The sequence below is a fragment of the Gorilla gorilla genome, chromosome 19, assembly GCF_029281585.2.
Source record: "Gorilla gorilla gorilla isolate KB3781 chromosome 19, NHGRI_mGorGor1-v2.1_pri, whole genome shotgun sequence".
Classification (NCBI taxonomy): domain Eukaryota; kingdom Metazoa; phylum Chordata; class Mammalia; order Primates; family Hominidae; genus Gorilla; species Gorilla gorilla.
Window position 1 is genome coordinate 69,696,049 of NC_073243.2, and position 21,281 is coordinate 69,717,329.

A 21,281-nucleotide genomic window follows, 5' to 3' on the forward strand; every position below is an offset into this window, starting at 1 on the left:
TCTGCCTAGATTTCAGAGGATGTAGAGAAATGCCTGGATGTCCAGGCAGAAGTCTGCTGCAGGGATGGAGCTCTCATGGAGAACCTCTGCTAGGGCAGTGCAGAAGGGAAATACAGGGTTGGAGCCCCCACACAGAGTCCCCACTGGGGCACTGCCTAGTGGAGCTGTGAGAAGAGGGCCACACTCAACTCCAGCCTTTGAAAGCAGCTGGAAGGGGGCTGTACCCTGCAAAGCCACAGTGGCAGGGCTGCCCAAAGCCATGAGAGACCACCTCTTGCATTAGCATGACCTGAATGTGAATCCTTTCACATGGAGTCAAAGACTGTTTTGGAACTTTAATGTTTAATAATTGCCCTATTGGATTTCGGACTTGTATGGGGCCTGTAGCCTATTTGTTTTGGCCAATTTCTCCCATTTGGAATGGGTGTATTTACTCAAGGCCTGTATGCCCCTTGTATCAAGGAAGTAACTAACTTGCTTTTGATTTTGCAGGCTCAGAGGTGGACAGGAGTTGCCTTTTCTCAGATGACACTTTAGACTTGGACTTTTGGGTTAATGCTGGAATGAATTAAAACTTTGGGGGACTATTGGAAGGGCATGATTGTGTTTTGAAATATGTGGGCATGAGATTTGGGAGGGTCTAGGGGTGGAATTATATGGTTTGGCTCTGTGTCCCCATTGAAATCTCACCTTGAATTATAGTTCCTGTAGTCCCCACATATCACGTGAGGGACCTGGTAGAAGGTAATTTAACCATGGGAGCAATTACCCTCATGCTCATTTGTGACAGGGAGTAAGTTCTCACGAGATCTGATGGTTTTTAAAGGGGCTTTTCCCTCTTTTGCTCGGCACTCCCCTTTTCTGCTGCCATGAGAAGGACATGTTTGCTTTTCTTTCTGCCATGAAGGTAAGTTTCCTGAGGCCTCCCCAGCCCTGTGAAACTGTGAGTCAATTAAACCTCTTTCCTTTATAAATTACCCAGTCTCAGGCGGATTTTTTTTTTTTTTTTGATGGCGTCTCACTTTGTCACCCAGGCTGGAGTGCAGCGGTGCAATCTCAGCTCACTGCAACCTCTGCCTCCCGCCAAATTCAAGTGATTCTGCTGCATCAGCCTCCCAAGTAGCTGAGATTACAGGCATGTGGCACCATGCCTGGCTAATTTTTTTTTTGTATTTTCAGTACAGACAGGGTTTCATCATGTTGGCCAGGCTGGTCCCGAACTCCTGACCTCGTGTGTTCTGCCTGCCTCAGCCTCCCAAAGTGCTGGGATTAGAGGTGTGAGCCACTGCACTGGCCTCAGGCAGTTCCTTATAGCAGCGTGAAAATGGACTAAAACAGAGTCAGCATAGAAATGAAAATTTCTCTCACCTGGGGTCTGCAGCAGCTGCTGCTATGAATGGAATTGAGTGTCAAGTCCTCCTGGCTAGCTGCCTTTGCGTTTCCCAAATCATAAGCCAAAGAATGGGAAGAAGGCATAACACTAAACCACTGCTGAGAAAAGTGCCAAATTTCTCTCTTCTTCCCCTTCTATCTCTCATTTTAAAAAACAAACAAACAGAAACAACCACAAAAAATCTCAAAACCTACCTATGGCTTGTATATATCTGTTAACACTTTTATCTTGGAATAAGAAAAGAGGAAAGTTTAGAGCTCTACTATTTTTAGAAGTAGTGGAAGAAAACATTATGTCCCTTTTGGTAAGTTTCTTTCCGAATATTTTCTTGAAAGTAAGTCCAAATGAAGTGCATGTGTTTTGTTTTTAAGCAGACAATCTCTACCAAAATATTGCATGTAGTGGTAGAATTGATTTTCCCTCATCTTTAATTAAACAAATAACTATACATAATGTTCTGGGTAAGTTATGTCAGGGCCCTTATTATTTTCCAGATTAGAGAGAAAATCCTAATAAAGAAGCAATTTTAGTGATACAGTTTGGCCACTGGTATTATCTCTTTAAGATTCAACTCAGTTTCTCTGAAAGTATCACTATTCCCTGTATGCCCTCTGCTCTGAGACTCAAATCCAGCAGGATTTTGGTCCTGCTTTCATTTAAAAAACTTCCTAAAGTTCATGGGATGATTTGATAATGACTCTTTGGGTCAGAGTTCTGTGTTACAAAAAAAGGTGAAGTCTTACTCAATTCAACAGTTTTTATGCAAAGTCCTCACAGGGGAAGAGACTGATGCCCTGCAATGCCTCAGGACTCTCCAGAATGTTTTCACCAGCAAAAAGGCCCTCAGCAGATGCAGCCTCTCTACCTTGAACTTTCTAGCCTCCAAAATGGTAAAGAAATAACTTTATTTTCTTTATAAATTATCCAGTCTCAAGTATTCAGTTACAGCAACAGAAAATGAGCTAAGAGAATTACTGATTATTTGAAGAGCAGTTCACAGTTGATGAAGCTCTATACAGATATGATCTCATGCTCTTCTTGCATCCACTCTGTTACATACCATAAAGCTGAGGATTACAGAAGTTAAATAATTTGCCCAAGGTCCCAAAGCTTAGTATTTTTCCTCAGATTTCTTGATTCTCAATTCTAGCTCTTTCTTCTCCAATGTTGTCACACAATGAATGTATTACATGTTTGCAAGATATTCTCCATCTATAAGAGTCACTGCCAGATATTACAGAGAAAGCAAATGTATCAGAAACATGGTTTCATTGGTTTTCATGAGGTTATGATCTAATAGAAAAAACAGGACACAGAAAAGATATCTAAGAGTTCAAGGTTATACTTAAATATCAAGCCAGTAGCATAAACAGAAAATTGTATAAATGTTGAGAAGAAGGAAAGTTAGCTGTGAAGAAAGGTGGTCATGAAATGATGATCTGATTATCAGAGAAAGAATCAGGGAAAGAAGGACAGTGACGTGGCTGCCGTGTAGAGAAGAGGAGGGTGAATCAAGGAACCAAAGTAATATCAAACCAGCTTCAGTTCTTTTCTATGATCTGCATAGAGATTTTCTCATCTTATTTCTACTATAAGCTGTGTAATAAGTAAGTAATCACATAATGTTTTGTTTTTTGTTCTTGTGGCTTATCACCATGAATTAGTTATTGTGTACTTTTCACCTTCATTATCTGAGATGATGACTTTTCTCTACTCAGTACTTTATTCAACCAGCTAACATTTCCTGTGCACCTCTGATGAGCCAAACACTGGCAATGATATGGCACTGAGTATGCAAAGAGTAACAATACACTGCTCACTACCTTGAGAAGTGCCTATGTTGCAGAGAGAGAGATTCATATATAAAATACTTACACTTATTTGCATAGTGATAAAGATAGAAACTCAGCAATGACATAAAGGAGGAATACCTACCATGCATGATTGGAGATGTGGTATCAGGAGGGGCTGATTAAGGATACATTGAAATTATCAGGCAAAGAAGGGAGAAGGAGCCATTCTAAGCAGAGAGGGGCACATGGCCAAAGTTAAGAAAGAAAGGAATGGCTGATGAGCTGAGAATTACTAGCAATGTGGTATTTTTCGTGATTATGATGCAAGGCAAAGGAGATATGAAGTTAGGGAGGTAGAAATTAGCAGGTGAAAATAGGTCTTGTAAACCATTTTAAGGAACTTGATTGAGCTTTAATCTTACAGACAATGGGACAGCACCAACAAGTTTAAAGCAGAGGCATTGTATGTAATTAGTAATTAATGAATTAACTAATTAGTTAATTAATAAGTTAATTAACTAAATTTGTACACAACAACTAATTAATCCTGATAAGCCACAAGAACAAAAACCAAAAACTTAGTTAATTACTAATTACATACAATGTAACTAGTAACATCATTGCTGCAATATACTATACATTATCTAGTACACCCAAAATATTTTTTCAGATTTTATGGAAAAATCCTTTTCATTTTTTAGAAATAAACAATATGAACCTGATGAAATTTATGTAAATTCCTTTGTCAATGCCTCAACTTATATCTTATTAGCAGAAAATTAATATTTAGGAGAGCCTTATTAAATGTACTCAGTATGACAGGTGATTCCTGTTTGCCCTGCACTAAGATTTAGAGCCTGTTCATGTCACATGAGGACTGTAACCCAGCACAGCTTTATATGGAATGTTGTTCAGCTATTTATCTAAAAAAGGAAGGATGAATATATCTCAGCAGCAAGAACCGATTAAGGAGGATAAACTGTTTTTTAACTTATATGAAACACTCCTTTAAAGAAAAACTCCCATTCTGTAGGTTGCCTGTTCACTCTGATGGTGGTTTCTTTTGCTGTGCAGAAGCTCTTTAGTTTAATTAGATCCCATTTGCCAATTTTGGCTTTTGTTGCCATTACTTTTAGTGTTTTAGACATGAATTCCTTGCCCATGCCTATGTCCTGAATGGTAGGTATTGCCTAGGTTTTCTTCTAGGGTTTTTATGGTTTTAGGTCTAACATGTAAGTCTTTAACCCTAAGGGCTAATATCCAGAATCAACAATGAACTCAAACAAATTTACAAGAAAAAAACAACCCCATCAAAAAGTGGGTGAAGGATATGAACAGACACTTCTCAAAAGAAGACATTTATGCAGCCAAAAAAACACATGAAAAAATGCTCATCATCACTGGCCATCAGAGAAATGCAAATCAAAACCACAATGAGATACCATCTCACACCATTTAGAATGGCGGCCATTAAAAAGTCAGGAAACAACAGGTGCTGGAGAGGATGTGGAGAAATAGGAACACTTTTACAACTAGTTCAACCATTGTGGAAGTCGGTGTGGTGAGTCCTCAGGGATCTAGAACTAGAAATACCATTTGACCCAGCCATCCCATTACTGGGTATATACCCAAAGGATTATAAATCATGCTGCTATAAAGACACATGCACACGTATGTTTATAGCAGCACTATTCACAATAGCAAAGACTTGGAACCAAGCCAAATGTCCAACAACGATAGACTGGATTAAGAAAATGTGGCACATATACACCATGGAATACTATGCAGCCATAAAAAATGATGAGTTCATGTCCTTTGTAGGGACATGGATGAAACTGGAAACCATCATTCTCAGCAAACTATCACAAGGACAAAAAAACCAAACACCACATGTTCTCACTCATAGGTGGGAATTGAACAATGAGAACACATGGACACAGGAAGGAGAACATCACACACAGGGGACTGTTGTGGGGTAGGGGGAGGGGCGAGGCATAGCATTAGGAGATATACCTAATGCTAAATGACGAGTTAATGGGTGCAGCACACCAGCATGGGACATGTATACATATGTAACAAACCTGCACGTTGTGCACATGTACCCTAAAACTTAAACTATAATAATAATAAAATTAAAAAAGAAAAACTATGAAAGAAGACAAACACACACATACAAAGTTTTTGGGTTTTTATTGCTTTATTGTTAGTCCTTTAAAAATTATTTATAAGTCAAAAACATATTTTCCTAAAAAACATGAATGGTCCGGTTACCTGGACTCAGGACTAGGAATTATGAACTTAGCGCTGTTCTTGAAGCCAATTTTTCACTAAGTGTTCTGAAAAGCAGTAGCCTGTCTATGACTCAGCTTCTGTTAAAATTGGATTATGGAGTTGTCCTGTTTTCTTGAGTAAAAAAAATGGAAAGAGTCCCACATTTCCTAAATGCAATCATGAGAGATACCAGTAATCAAAGAATTTAGATTCTGAGGATAGGACAATATAGGTTATCTAAGTCAATATTCTCTTTTGACCACTGCATTTGAGGCCCAGAGTAATGATGTTCCATGTACGAGTACACCAGGAATTTGCAGAAGACCTACAATAATCTAGTTGGTCTAGGTGGGGGGCAAGGATCACACAGATGAAAGGCAGCACCAAAAAGAGAAAAGGAAGCATTCTGAGTGAATGAAGTGAGTTCTTTATGTGATAGGAAAAATGGGATAGGGAAAAAATAATGATTATGTTAACACTAGACTCTGCCTGCATGGTGATACTTCGCCCCTTAAGTTGGCCCTCATGGTACCAGCAGGTAAGTCTAATTTGAAACCTCTATTTTTACAACCATCTGTTTTTTAGTTTTACTGGTAATAGCAACAGTGTGGCATGAATATTTTAATTCCCTGCTCTCTGTCCATTAGTCTTCAATAACTGGTCCTGGCTCATTTCCTCCTTGAGTCCAGGACTTACCTTTAGAATTTCTTACAGTCTAGCACTTTGGGCAGCCATGGCCAATGGGTCAGACTTAGCCCACCAAATAAAATTTCTTTGCTGTCCCTGGATTAGAATTGGGCATATTTGTTCCAAAATTTCCCTCTTACACTACAAAGATAGTGAGATATTTTTGTTTAATACGTATATTTTCATTGAATACTCAATTTTTAGTTGAGACTACTTACTCAGGCAAGTATTTCCCCACTTAGCTGAGAGAAGGTGTCAAGATGCCTTCCTCTGTGCCTTAACTCTGGAAGCTCTTATCCCAGTAAGCTGACTTTCTTTGGTATTACTTTGCTCTCTACTGGTTACTTCCATCATCCCACTCACAGGGAGGAAGATATTAATACCAGCATATAAGAACCTCACTTTTTTAAAACCTCAGTTTGTAAAAAATGAGCAATAAAAGTCCTGCCCTTTTCCCTGGTTTTATACCAGGTGCCTTGGTAAATGTGGCTTGTGTGAGGTTTTGCTTTCTTTAGTTGGTTGCCAAAGTTAACCATGCTTTTCACTGTTTGCCCTGTATATTTGTGACCTTTACCATGGGGTGCTATTATAAGTCTTCCACATAGGTTTGAATAAGATGAATTTGCCTTCTCCTCTGTCTGGCTGTTGAAGCTGTCTCCGCATGGCTACCATATCCCCTGTGGGGGTGCAGGTAGAGAAAAGGTAATTCATTCATTCAGCAAACAAGTATTTACTGAATGCCCACTATGGGCCAGTATCTATACTAGAAATCATAGATGCTGTGGTTTGTCAAACAGAAATAGTTCCTGGCTTCATAGAGAGACAAGCAATAAGCAAATAAACAAACAAAAATGACATATTTGCATAGTGTGACAAATGTTTTGTAGGACAAGAACACAGGGCTATGAGAGAATATATCTGGAGGATCCATTTGAATTGGGGTGATTTAGGGAGGCACCTATGAGGAGGTGGCCTTTAAATGGAGACCTGAGGATGTGAGCCATAAGGAGTAAGGAAGACAAGTGTCCCAGGCAGTGGGAAAAGCATGAGAGTAGGTCCTAAGGTGGTGTCTGTATGTGAACAACGATCCCAACTCCCCTGTGAGGACTATCTCTGACTCTCAAAAAGGCATATTAGCTTTGGCAGGCATATAAAAATTCCAGTCCAAGAAAGAAGACCACCTCTAGAGCAGGTCTTCCATAAGAAATATTTTCCATCTCACCTAGGGTAACAATATGCCCATTAATTAATTTATAAATGTCTCACAGCTATATGCATGGACCAAGAATGAGGCTTTACGGTCACAGTAAAAACTTACTTTTGGGACTGCCATTTGTAGACATCTGCACTGCAAAGGCCAAAGTCGAGGCTGGAATGTCCCCTTACATTTTGTTGTCCTTGCTGCTATAGATAAAATGATTTTTTATCACTTTGTTCTTTGGGAACTAACATGTTATATATTCTGAAGGGAGTATTGTCCTGATACAGAAAAAGCACGCAAACACTGGGTGTTTTAACTGTAGAACATAAGAGAGAATGGTGGCAATGTTTTGGTTTGGTCTGGTTTTCCCTCAACTTATTCTACTTTTTAGACCAGATCATCTGGATATTGACAGTCATGTTTTCACACTTCTCTTGGGGCATTTTGATTGCAATTCCAGAGCTAGAAAAAAAAAGTAACATTAAAAAAAAATCCAGGCAGGCTCTTATAAACAGTTGAATTAGTCCTATATTCAAAAAAACTTTTTTTTCCTAAGTAACCACTACTTGAACTATAACTTAGATGACCAGATCTGTCTAGTTTGGAAGTTTTTAAAAAGAAACAAAAAAAAATGACAAAGTTTTATCCTGTATTGAAATTAGTCACATAATATGAGGAATAGGAAGAATTTTTCCAAGTCTCCAAAGGACGAGGTAAAGCATAAAAAGGAGTTTATTGCCTATGTTTTTACCAAAAAGAAGTTGCTACTAATTGTTCTACATTTTTTCAAAAAAAGATTACAGGTGGTTGTTTTCACTATTTTCAAATAGACTTAAAAAGAAGCAGGGGAAGGGGACAACACAAATAATTTATTTTATTTTGTAGAAGAAAAACAAATGATAAAGAAGGAATATTTCCTTTGCAGCTACCACTCCAGTTTTTACTTCATCCATTGCACTTGAAAATTAAATAAATATCTATTAAGCATTTAGAATAATGTCAGGTCCATGCTATGTGCTGCACAAGTATTTGTTAACTAAAAAGACAAGGAAAAACATGAAGGTAAAAAAGAAAGTAAAGAAGGCAAAAGAAGATAAGCAATCCTAGAGAAACTGTGGAGAAAATTCTAAAATGTTCAGAATTTGAAAAATAAAATTCTTTCAGAATGTTTCAAGAACCTCTATGATATTCTTAAATTCAAGTTGCATCAATAGGGACTCTTAGATGAGTCCTATAGAAAGCAAAGTGGAATTAAACTACAAATTTCTAACTTAAATATGTCGTGAGCCAGTTCCCCTAAAGCGTATTACATTCGTTACAAAAAAGTGCCCAACACCTCTTGGTTTTGATTAATATGTTGTAATGGGTACTGGACTAGCCCATCTACATTATACACATGTAAAACTAGACAACAGGCTATACATGACTGAAGTCTTTGAAAGAATGGAAACTACCAAAAGGAATCTGACATTTGTCTCATCTCCCTGCCTAGGACTATCTGTACTGAAACCCAGCAAGCTGAAATCAGCAAAAGATGGTCTTGCTTACTTGAGGAAGCTGTAGCAGCTGGAAGCTCCAGAGAGGAGGGGGCTGCAGAGTCTGCACATCAATGGGGGTAGGAGGAGTTCTGCATAAGTTTTTGACCAATGATAGGGCTTCACATGAGCAAGATGAATTGTGTGAGGCTTACCAAAGAGTGGAGAATGGAACAGAGATGCTAGTGATCCAGAAGTGCCGAGAACATTGAAGTGCTGGCCCAGCCAGACTAGAAAGACAGGTTCAACACCTTAGTAACATGTCAGGCGTTCAACTGAGACACCAGAAAAACCATGGTAGAGTATTGTAAGGTTATTCCATGTCTGAACTGGAAAGTGTGAAGTGTAAAATGGCACAATATTCACTGTTAATAGACTTGAATAAGTTAAGAAATATATTATTAACCCCAGAGAAACCACTAAAAATAATAAAAATATGTATAGATAATAACAGCAAAAAACAAAATAATAAAAAACTGATAAAAGCCAAAGAAGACAGAAAAGGAACAAGAGAGAAACATACAGATAGGACAAATCGAAAATAAATAGCTAGATGGTACATATAAACCAAATCATATCAATAATTATAGCAAATATTAGTGGCCTAAGCACTCCAATTCAAAGGCAGAGATTGTCAGGCTGGATGAAAAAGTAAAACCAAACTACATTCTGCCTAAAAGAGACACACTCAAAATTTAAAGACATGAATAGATTGAAAACATAAGGAAGTTGGGCAATTGTATTAATATCAGACAAACTAAACATCAAGACCAAAAGTTTTAAAAATGATAAAGGGTCATTTAATAATGTAAAATAAAATCATCAGGAAGATTCAACAATCTTAAATATGGGTGCTCCAATCAACAAAGTTTTAAATTTATGAATAAAAAATTTATAGATCTTAAGAGAGAAATAGAAAAATCTACTGCCATAATTGGGAATTTTAATAAGCCCCTCTCAATAATTGATAAAATGACTAGACCAAAGACATGATTGTGGACACAGTAGATCTGAATAACACTATGAGACAATTTCACTTAATTGATGTTTATAGAACATATACCTAACAGCTCCAGAACACAGTCTTTTAAAGTATGCATACAATGTTAACCAAGAAAGACAATATCTTAGATGAAAAACATATCTTAATAAATTTTAAAGGATTGATATTCTCTGACTACATCATAATTAAATAAGAAATAAAGTCTTATTAAATATATTTTCTTTAAATTCCCAAATATTTTCAAATAAAATGATATACATCTATGGGTAAAAGAAAAAATCATAAGGAATTATGATTTCTAACTGACTGATTATGAAAATACAATATGTCAAAATTTGTAGGATGCAGCTAAAGCTCCAGTACAATCTGGGGTCCATCAAGAGAAATCAGAAGCCACATCTACCTCTGACTATAAGCTCGTTGACACTGATGACCTGCTGAGGAACCTGACAGACTTCTTCATGAAGCTGCACAGGCACCTGACTCAAGAGTCAGAGAAACTGCCTAATCGAGAAAATAAGAGAGAAGATAAAATATAGGAAATTAGAAATGAAAAAAGCAACATGACAACTGATACCACAGAAATAAGAAAGATCAGCAGATACTATTCTGAACAATTATATGACAACAAACTGGAAAACAGAGGAAATGGATAAATACCTGGAAACATACAACCTGCCAAGATTGAATCAGGAAGTGATAGAAAATTTGAATAAATTTATCACAAGTAGTAAGAATGAACCGGCAATTAAAAGTCTCCAACAAAGAAAAGCCCAGGACCAGATGGATTCACTAGTAAATTCTACCAAACTTACGGAGAAAAACTAATACTAGTCCTCCCCAAATTATTCCCAAAAGTTAAATAGGAGGGAATTCTCCTTAACTTATTTTATGAGGTCAGCATTACCCTGATTCCAAATCAGACAAGGATGCAAGGAAAAAAAAAAGAAACCTATGGGCTAATATCCCTAATGAACATAAATGCAAAAAATTCTCAACAAAATAGTAGTGAACCAAATCCAATAGCACATCAGAAGAATAATACACCACAATGTAGTAGGGTTTATCCCAGGGATGCAAAGATAGTTCAGCATGTACAAATCCAAAATGTCTCAACAAGTAGGCATATAAGGAATATACCTCAACATAATAAAGGCTATATATGTTAAGCCCACAGTCAGCATTTAACTGAACAGGGAAAAGCTTAAAGCTGTTTCCCTAAGAATTGGAACAAGACAAGGATGCCTGATTCACCGCTCCTGTTCAACCTAGTACTGGAAGTCCTAGCCAGAGAAATCAGGCAAGAAAAATAAAAGGCATCCAAATTGCAAAAGAAGTCAAATTGTCCCTCTTTGTTGTTGATATGATCTTATATCTAGAAAAAACAAAAGACTCCACCAAAAAACTCTTATATCTAATACATAAATTTAGTAAACTCTTATAGCTAATAAATAAATTTAGTAAAGTTGCAAGGTACAATATCAACATACAAAAATGAGTGGTCTTTCAATGTGGAAATAATGAAGTAGCTGGGAAGGAAATTAAGAGGGAAATCTCATTTATAATCTAATTTATAATAGATAAATAAAATAAAATAGGTAGGAATAAATTTAACCAAGGAAGTGAAAGACCTATACAAGGAAAACTACAAAACACTGAAGAAAGAAATTGAATAGTACACAAATAAGTGAAAAGACATCTTATGCTCATGAATCAGAAAAATTAGAATCATTAAAATGACTATATTACCCAAAGCAATGTACATATTCCGTGCAATTGCTATAAAAATATCAACGTTATATTTTACAGAAATTTTTAAAAATCCTAAAATTTGTATGAAACAAAAAAGAACTCAACTATCTAAAGCAAAAAGAATAAAGCTGGGGGCATCACACTACCTGACTTCAAAATATATTGCAATGCTATAGTAACTGGATATCTACATGCAGAAGAAAGAAACTAGACCCCTACCTTTCACCATGTACAAAAGCAACTAAAGATAGATAAAGCCTTAAGCAAACAAACTCAAAACCATTAAACTACTGGAAGAAAACATAGGGAAACACTTCAGTACATTGGTCTAGGCAAAAATATTATGATTAAGACCTCAAAAACACAGGCCACAAAAACAAATGTAGACAAATTGAACTGTATTAAACTAAAAAGCTTCTTCACAATGGAAACAGTTAAAGGAATGGAGAGAAAACCTATTGTTGAATGGGAGAAAATACTTGCAAAGTATTCATCTGACAAGGGACTAATAAAAAGAATATGCAAGAAACTCAACAGTAAAAAAAAAAACCTATTAAAAAGTGGACAAAGAACATGAATAGACATTTCTCAAAGGAAGAGATACAAATGGCCCACAGATATATGTAAAAATGATCAACATAGCTAGTCATCATGAAAATGCAAATCAAAACCACAAAAAGATACTATCTTATTCCAGTTAGAATAATTATCATCAAAAAGATTTTTAAAAACATGCTGGTGATGATGCAATGAAAAGGGAACTCATACACTTTGGTGGGAATGTAAATTAGTACAGCCAGAATACAAAACAATACAGATTTTTCTTAAAAAAACTAAAAATAGAACTACTATATGGTCCAGCAGTCCTTCTACTGGTTACTTATCCAGAGGAAAATAGTATATCAAAGGGATACCTGCATCTTCATGATTTCTGCAGCACTATTGACAAAAGCAAAAATGTGGAATCAAGTGAGCGAAATGTTCATCAATAGATGAATGGATAAAGGAAATGGGATATATATACACAATAGAATACTATGCTATCATTATAAAGAATAATATGGAGAATGAAATCATGTCATAGAAAAGAAAGAAATTATGTCACTTGCAGCAACTGAGAGGAGTGTGTCAGTAGGAGAGAGAGTGTTAAGAGACATTGGTTAATGGGTACAAACATAGAGTCGGATAGAAGAAATAAGTTCTAATGTTTGACAGCAGAGTAAGTTGACTTTAGTTAACAACAATGTGTTGTATATTTCAAAATAGCTGGAAGAGAGGACTTAAAATATTCTCAATACATAGATATGATAAATATTCAAGGTGAAGGGTATTTCAAATAACCTGACTTGATCATTATACTTTTTATGCCTGTAATAAAATATCACAGGTACCCCATAAATAAGTATAATATTATGTACCAAGAAAAAATAGTGTACGAGACTTCCACACTAAATCTATAAAATATTACTGAATTATTGAATATCTATCTAGATAAATGAAATGATATATCTTATTGATAGACTAGATCCCTTAACACTGTTAAGATATACATTTCCCCAAATTGATTTATAGATTTCTATAATACCAATCAAAATTTAAGAGGCTTTTGAGGTAGAAATTGACATGCTCATCCTAAAATGTGTGTGAAAATGCAAAAGACCTTAAATAGTCAAAACAATGTTGAAAAAAAAGAAAAAAGTTGAAGAATTTATCCAACCGGATTTCAATAATTAACTATAAAGCTTAAAAGAACAGTACGGTATTGGACTATATTAAACTAAAAAGCTTCTGTTCAGAGTAGAAATATAATTCAATGGAATAGAATATAGTTTAGAAATCGACAAACCCACATATAATCATTTGGTTTTTGACGAAGGCACACACAATACAATAAATAGCACTAGAAAAATTGAATATGCATGTGGAAATAATAAATCTTTACTCTCGGCCAGGTGTGGTGTCTCACGCCTGTAATCCCAGCACTTTGGGAGGCCAAGATGGTTGGATCACCTGAGGTCAGGGGTTCGAGACCAGCCTGGCCAACATGGTGAAGCCCCATCTCTACTAAAAATAATAATAAAAAAATTAGCTGGGCATGGTTGTGGGTGCCTGTAATCCGAGCTACTTGGGAGGCTGAGGCTGGAGAATTGCTTGAACCTGGGAGGCGGAGGTTGGAGTGAGCCGAGTTCATGCTGTTGCACTCCAGTCTGGGCCACAACAGTGAAACTCCATCTCAAAAAAAAAATATTAAAAAAAAAAATCTTTACTTTTTTCTCATGCCACACATAAAAGTAATTTGATAAATATCATATATCTAAAAATGAAAGCTAGAATTATGAAAATTCTGAAAAAAAGCTTCAGAGAAAATATTTCTAACCTTTGAGTAGAAAAATATTCTTAGGACACAAAAAAGCATGAACCTTTTTTAAAAAGCATTGATAAATTGGACTTATTTAAAATTAAAACCTTATCCTCTTCCAGACACTGTAAAAAAAAAAAATGAAGAATGAAAAGGCAAGCCTTCAACTGAGGAAAAACATTTAAGTAACTCTCTTTCTCAACTCAATAATTAAACAAAAAACAATCTCAAAATGTGCAAAGGCATGAATAGACGTTTCACAAATTAAGATACTTAGATTGGTAATAAGCACATAAAAACGTGCTCAGCATCATTAATAATCTGGGCCAGGTGTGCTGGCTTACTCCTGCAATCCCAGCACTTTGGGAGGCCAAGGCGAGTGGATCACGAGGTCAGGAGATTGAGGCCATCCTGGCCAACATGGTGAAACCCCGTCTCTACTAAAAATACAAAAAAATTTAGCTGGGCATGGTGGTGCATGCCTGTAGTCCCAGCTACTTGGGAGGCTGAGGCAGGAGAATCGCTTGAACCTGGGAGACAGAGGTTGCAGTGAGCCAAGATCAAGCCAGTGCACTCCAGCCTGGTGACAGAGTGAGACTCCGTCTCAAATAATAATAATAATCATCATCATCATCATCATCATCATCTAAGAAATGAAAATTAAAACCATAATGAGATACCATTTCATGCCCATTAGAATACATAAAATTTAAAAGACTGAAAATATCAAATGTTTGTGAGGATGTGGAGTAATTAGAAATCAAAAGAAATAAAAATACATCCTTACAAAACAATTGGTACCTAAATGTTCATAGCAGCTTTATTCATAATAGGTAAAATTTGGAAACCACTCAAATGTTTATTAGTAGGAGAATGGAAAACAAAACATGACATATCCATTCAACAACATTTTATTCAGCAATTTAAAGGAACAAACTAGTGATAAATGCAACAACATGGGTGATTCTCAAAAATTTTATTGTGTGAAAAAAATATACAAGAGTACACTCCCTGTTTTCCACCTATATTATATTCAAGAATGTGCAAAATCAATCTCTAGTGATAAAAATAATATCAGTGGTTACCAAAAGTGGGGGCAGGAAGGGTGAATTTATTGCAGAGGAGCATAAGGGAATTATCTGTAGTGATAGACATGTTCTGGACAGACAGATAGATGATAGATATATAGATAGATAGATAGATAGATAGATAGATAGATAGATAGATAGATAGATAGATAGATAGATAGATCTAGATATACATATTAGAGACAAGGTCTTGCTCTGTCACCCAGGCTGGAGCACAGTGGTGCTATCATAGCTCACTGCAGCCTCAAACTCTTGGACTTAAGGAATCATCTCTCCTCAGCCTCCTGAGTAGTTTGAATTACAGGTGCACACGACCACAACTAGCTATTTTTTTTTTTAAGTGTCTGTACAGATGGGGTCTCACTATGTTGCCCAGACTGGTCTTGAACTCCTGGCCTCAAGCCATACCTCCCATCTCAGCCTCCCAAAGTTCTGGGATTACAGGATGAGCCACTATGCCCAGCCCTGAGTCTATATATTTTTAAACGCTCATTGAACTGCACACATAAAATGTGCATTGTTGTGTAAATTGTACTTTGTTCATGTTATCTTAAAATGGTGACTTTGGGCCATTATTCATGCAAAATCTCCAGGCATTGTTCATTTACTTATTTATTCCCATAATTATTTCGTATTTGTTATAAACAAGACAGATACAGGCTCTTTCCAAAGCTTTCAGTCCGGCAAAGACAACAATTGAAGTTCTCTCATCACAAATAGAAGTGATGAGTATTTAATAAGGAAATTCAGAGCACCTAACTCAGTCTAGAATCAGAAAATGATGCCCAGGTGAGGTGAAGTTTTAGCTGAGACTGAGAGAATGATTAAGATGTAGCTTAAGACAAACAAAGGGCAAGTCAAATCCTGGATGTGAGAGAGTGTGGGGTGTGATAAAGGAACATGAAGAGCACAGTACGTGTGCAAATAGTGGCCGTATAGGACCACGATGTAGATATAGGAGAGAATCATTAGAGATGCTAAGGCATTTTAGAGTTCATTCACTGAATGATTGGAAGTATTAAAAGATTTTAAAAGAGAAATGTGATCATACTTTATTTTAGAGACATCATTCTGGCTGCATTATGAATGGATGGTTTGGAGGAAGAATGTGGATAGCTAAACAAGAATGAGAATAGAAAGAAACTACTCTTAAGACTATTGCAATATCCAGGTAAGACATGATGGTGGCTTCCATAAGGAATATAGCAAAGAACGATGAAGAGCAGGAAATGAATATGAGAGATTCTAAGAAAGTCAATTAATTGAGATTATACATCGGGATGAGAGAAGGAAGTGATGGTGCCCAGGTTCTGGCTTCAGCAAACTGAGTAAATGATAGTGCTGTTTCTTGAGCTAGGAACCTGGGAGGTGGAAAAGCTCATATGGCAAAAATGATGAGTTTGGTTTGGAGATTATAGAGTTTGAAGTGTTATGTTTCTTTTTATTTTCCTTAGTGTTATCTCAGGACCAAGGAATTAATGGTAAGCTCTATCTATTTCACTTAACTGACTTCAAGCTATTCAAGCAATACGTTCAGTATTAAATGATTTATCAGATTATACCCCCAAATTAATTGACTCTGGTTAATTCAGCGTCTAATTAGGCCACATATTCCCACTGGGAAGAATTTTCTTTCTTCCATTTTTTTCTGTTAAGACTGAACCTATAAAGCAAAGCACTGACTTCCCCATTGATTCCAATGGTCTTCACACAAATGCAAGAGCAGATGGCTTGTAAAAGTAAAATATAAAAATTGTCATGTTCATTCTGTGCTCCCAAGGAGCTCTCTCGGGCTGGGAGAATGTGGCCAGGCATGGCAGAAACTAACAGTCTAGACAACTGTTTTTAGAACATGGAAAAAATAATGAGAGATGATGAAAGACAACCTCATTCTCACACATCACCAGTTCCTTAGGAAGGCCAGCAAAGAGCAACACTCAGCAGAAAGACAGTCTGCACTGCTCAGGAAACCTTCTGTTTCAATAACTGTTTACAGCTAGAGCAGAACAATGGGTCTGTGGCCTTACTATATTCACTGGGAAAACTACTGGGGCCTACATCATGCCTTTCATTGTTGCAGTTCTTCAATCAATTGATTGGGTGCTTTAGCTTCCTTTTTACTTCAAAATCCCAGAATAACTCCATGGTGTCAGAGTTGGAAAACCTACCAGCAAAAGGGCCTTCTAACCCACCATGCACATTGTCAGATTCAGTTGGTACAGACACCAAGTCTTGCAAAATTGGAAGATATGTGATGTTGTGCCCCCAGTTTCCCTTGTCCCTGTTTTCCTAGGTACCTAGGGCTCTTATGCTGTCCCTTCCATAATGGAAGGAGAATTTGGTCAAACAGAAATGTTTCATTCACTCAATTTGTTTTCAGGCCCAGTTTATTTTAAAAGAGAAGTTTGGAGAAAAAAATATTTATCTAAAATGAATTAGCCACTAATATACTATGAAGAAATTTCTATAGGAATAGAAAAGTGAGAAATATTAAAAAGCAAATGGACCTTCTCTTCACCCTCATAAAGGTTCTAAGCGGGATTTGGTGCTGGGACTCTTACAGTTTATGGCCAACAGCTCATACAAGGTAGTGAATCAAAGGAGATAAGGTATCAACTTTATCATTAGTCAAGTTTGTTTGGGTAGCCTTGCAGAGTCTCTAACTGTGCAGAGACTTTTGTTACCCTGCCCACCCTGAATCGTGAATGTAGAACCTGGAAATTTGCAACTTGAGGCATTTACTGCAAGGGAGAAGTAGGCCATATGAAAAGACAAGTAAAACATTATTTTACAAATAAAATTTTACAAGAGACTTCAGATGTTGGAAGAATTGACTTATCAAATAAAAAAATAAGATGTTTAAGTTATAAAACCACCAATTTCCCAAGGTTATAATAATATGTCGATGGTGAAGAAAATGGTATATAATCAAGTAATTACTAAATCTGCAAAGTTGTTACATATCAGTACTGCAAATGACAGGGATAGAGTTATTTGTGTTAGAAAATCAGCACCTTGAAAAACAGGAATCAAGGTTTCATCTATGGGGGACCTGAGCCAGACAGAATGACTCATTTTGATTTTTGTTCTTTCCAGGTGCAATGTGCTTTGTTTCTGACTGCAGACTATAATGTTTATTCCTATTGGGGGCAGAGCAGGATTTCAGTTTCTTTTCTCAGCAACAAGAAAATACTCTGTCTGAAATCAAGCAACTTCTGGGAAGACCAAGAGTGATGGAAACTAGAGTTACAAAGCAAAACCCCTACATCCTGAATGCCCAGCCCTGTCAATGAGATTTTTCTGTCTCATTTATCAGCTAACTTGGTCCTCTTCCCCTGGGAACAAAACTGAGAAGGGTTAAGAGATAATGTGGAAACAAACTCCCCAGCACTTGCCTAAGAGGGCAGCTGTGTACCCAGACCTTCTTTCCTCTATGGCATTGTACTAGAAAGAGAGAGTTCCATACTCTTTAATCTGAATAGTTGGCACTCACTTAAAAAAGAATGCAGCCTGATTCCTCTCTGCCCCTCTAGCTATTTCCAGAAAGTTGTTCATGAGATGAATTGGTAAGTAAAGAATTCAGACACTGGTTCTGATTAAGGGATCTTATAAATGATTTATAACCTTTGGGAACATCAAAGACAGCACTCATAAGCCAGGCAAGCTAAGGGGTGCTCAGGAGTAAAATGCACCTCCCCATCTCACAAATCCATTGTTTTGATGAAAGGGTAAGAGGCAGTTGGCCTGGGAAGGTGAAAAGGCAGGAAAAGAGTGGGAAGTCAGCTCCTAGGGTAATAACCACATCCACAGGCATTGTCTCCTTTCACATATTTACAGCTTTTCTTTCTTATCTTTCCACACCTCTATATTCAGTTATGTATGACCTACTAGCAATTTACAGCTGCTTTAAATGCATACATTTCAAGTTGGGTGTGGTGACTCATGCCTGTAATCCCAGCGCTTTGGGAGGCTGAGGTGGGTGGATCACTTGAGGTCAGGAGTTCAAGATCAGCCTGGCCAACATGGCGAAACCCCATCTCTACTAAAAATACAAAAATTAGCCAGTCTTGGTGGTGCACAGCTGTAATCCCAGCTACTCGGGGGGCTGAGGCAGGAGAATGGCTTGAACCCAGGAGGCAGAGGTTGCAGTGAGGTGAGATCACACCACTGTACTCCAGTCTGGGCAACGGAAAGAGACTCCATCTCAAACAAACGAACAAACAAACAAACAAATAAATAAATAAATAAATGCATACATTGTATCAGAAATTCTCTCCCATATTGATGAGTCTTCCATGGGCATCTAATTTAAATATTTTTTTCTGAAAAGCAAAAGGTGCTCTATTATGTTGCTGGTGAGAGTGCAAAATGGTATAGCCTCTAAAGAGATTAATGTAACAATAACTGTTAGAACCATATATGCAATCACCCTTTGACCTAGCTACCTCACTTCTAGGAATTCATCCTGAAGACATATCTCTCTATATGTAGGCAAAATGGAAGCTATTCAATGTTACATTGTTAGTAATAGCAAGTTACTGTCTATTTTTGTATCTTTCGAATAAATGTCTATTTATGTGAAAGGATAAACTGTGGTTTATCCACAAAATGAATTTTTATGAAGTTGTAAAAAAGAATGAGGGACATGTCCATGAACTGTCATGGAGTGATTTCCAGAATGTATTTTTAACTGGAAAAAAAAAATCAAAGTGCAAAAGGGTGTATATGCTATGCTACATGTGCATAAGAAAGAAGGAGGAATGAGAATAGATATCACAAATTTGCTTACTTTTGTGAAAACAAAAAACAAATATGAAAGTAGAAAGGACAGATAGAAACTAATGAAAATGGTTATCCATTGGGTAGAAATGAGAATGGGCGAAAAGCTAAAATTTTTCACATATTATTTGTAATTTGAGTTATGCAAATACTGTACATATTGAAACAATAAAACTGAATTATTAAAAATAAAACTAAGGTTAGAAAAGCAAACTCTAAAATTGAATATGACGATAAAAAATGAATCTGACTTCATATTAAATTGATAATATAGCTATGCAAAGAGAGGAATTAATTCACATACTTTTGAAAACATTTGTTTTATCTTAATAGGGTCCATTATAAAAGAAAAAAGAACTGTAAAGAAAGATTAAGCTTTACATAACAGTTTATTGCAGGCTGTAATATTGTTTTAATTCAGAAACTGTTTGATTTATAGTATGTGAAATAAGTATATTACTAAGAGGAACCAAGGTTTTCACTGTGAGAGATAAAGAAATATAAATATGACATTTGAATAGCTAAAGAAGAAGCCATGTAATATTAAATTTGAATTAAAAATATCAGTGTGAGTTCTTTTTAATGTCCTTTGTTGTTGTGCATTAAGTACAAAACTTCTGTAAATTAATCTTGCCAGAAATGTTTAACCTGAACCTAAGCATGAGAAACCAGTTAGACACATCCAACATGTTGGATATTATACAAGACAAGTGGTCTGTTCACTTCTAAAAAAAAGTCAAAATCATAAAAAGCAAAACTAAAAACCAAGGAGACTACTATAAATTAAAGGAAATTAAAGAAAAATATACAAAAACTTACTCAAATGCATCATAGAACTAAATATAAAACTTACAATTATAAGACTTATAAAAATACAGGAGAAATTATTTGTAACCTTTGGCTAGGATTTCTTAGATATGACATTGAAAGCACAACCTTTAAAAGAAAATGTTTATAAATTCTACTTTATTGAAATTAAAAATTTCTACTATTCAAAAGACAATATTACAAAAATGAAAATGAAAACACGAGCCATAGAAGGGAGGAAATATTTGCAAAACACATATTTGATAAGACTTGTGTCTATAATAAGTAAAGAAGTCAATAATAAGAAAACAATTTTTTTTTTTTTTTGGAAGAGGTCTCTCACTTTGTGGCCCAGGCTGGAGTACACTGGCGTGATCATGGCTCACTGCTGTCTTGACCTCCTGGGCTCAAGCAATCCTCCCACTTCAGCCTCCCAAGTAGTTGGGACTACATCACCATGCCTGGCTAATTTTGTTGTTGTTGTTGTTGTTTTTGTAGAGATGGAGTTTTATCATATTGCCCAGGCTAGTCTTAAACTCCTGGACTCAAGTGATCTGCCTCCCTCAGCCTCCCAAAGTGCTGGGATTACAGGCATGAGCAACCACACCTGGCC

General features: G+C 36.4%; 1 long non-coding RNA gene across 2 annotated transcripts; it reads left to right on the forward strand.

Moving 5' to 3' along the window:
• The first annotated feature begins 2,089 nt into the window (after positions 1 to 2,089).
• On the forward strand, positions 2,090 to 19,769 carry LOC109024836 (uncharacterized). Of its 2 annotated transcripts, none has more exons than XR_004067802.3 (4): positions 2,090 to 2,283; positions 8,838 to 8,960; positions 16,144 to 16,253; positions 18,179 to 19,769. It is a non-coding gene; the product is annotated as an uncharacterized lncRNA (long non-coding RNA). The 2 variants fall into 2 exon arrangements; XR_010131671.1 differs by lacking the exon at positions 8,838 to 8,960 and adding an exon at positions 16,537 to 16,563.
• The last annotated feature ends 1,512 nt before the right edge of the window (positions 19,770 to 21,281 follow it).